Source organism: Nanorana parkeri, unplaced genomic scaffold (assembly GCF_000935625.1).
Source record: "Nanorana parkeri isolate BGI_ZX_2015 unplaced genomic scaffold, ASM93562v1 scaffold4257, whole genome shotgun sequence".
Classification (NCBI taxonomy): domain Eukaryota; kingdom Metazoa; phylum Chordata; class Amphibia; order Anura; family Dicroglossidae; genus Nanorana; species Nanorana parkeri.
In genome coordinates this window covers 1-752 of record NW_017310521.1, presented here as the reverse complement: position 1 = coordinate 752, position 752 = coordinate 1, and positions in this window count along the sequence as shown.

Genomic DNA, 752 nt, shown 5'->3' with positions numbered 1-752 from the left:
CTATTGCACCCGCCCACTGCCTGCTGTCAATCAGCACGGGAGGACCTGATAGAGAACTTTCTGCTTCAGGCCCCTCCCTCTGCTGATTGGCAGTGGGCGGGTGCAATAGACAGCCTGTTATTGGCTATGGCTCCCAGCAATACAATTTTAAAAAAAAGGTTTAAAAATAAAATTAAAAAGACAAAAACATTTTATTTTAAAGTTAAATAACTAAAAATAGAAAAAAACATTTTTGGTGTCATTTGAAATAAAATGAAGTTTTATATTATAATCTTTCTGACCCGCAAAAGAGCCGCGACCCGTCCCTGTGCGATCCACAACCAAATCATGTATGTAACCCGGGGACCTCCAGTCCCTATCTTGTATGTAACCCAGGAACCTCCAGCTCTATTGCACCCGCCCACTGCCTGCTGTCAATCAGCACGGGAGGACCTGATAGAGAACTTTCTGCTTCAGGCCCCTCCCTCTGCTGATTGGCAGTGGGCGGGTGCAATAGACAGCCTGTTATTGGCTATGGCTCCCAGCAATACAATTTTAAAAAAAAGGTTTAAAAATAAAATTAAAAAGACAAAAACATTTTATTTTAAAGTTAAATAACTAAAAATAGAAAAAAACATTTTTGGTGTCATTTGAAATAAAATGAAGTTTTATATTATAATCTTTCTGACCCGCAAAAGAGCCGCGACCCGTCCCTGTGCGATCCACAACCAAATCATGTATGTAACCCGGGGACCTCCAGTCCCTATCTTGTA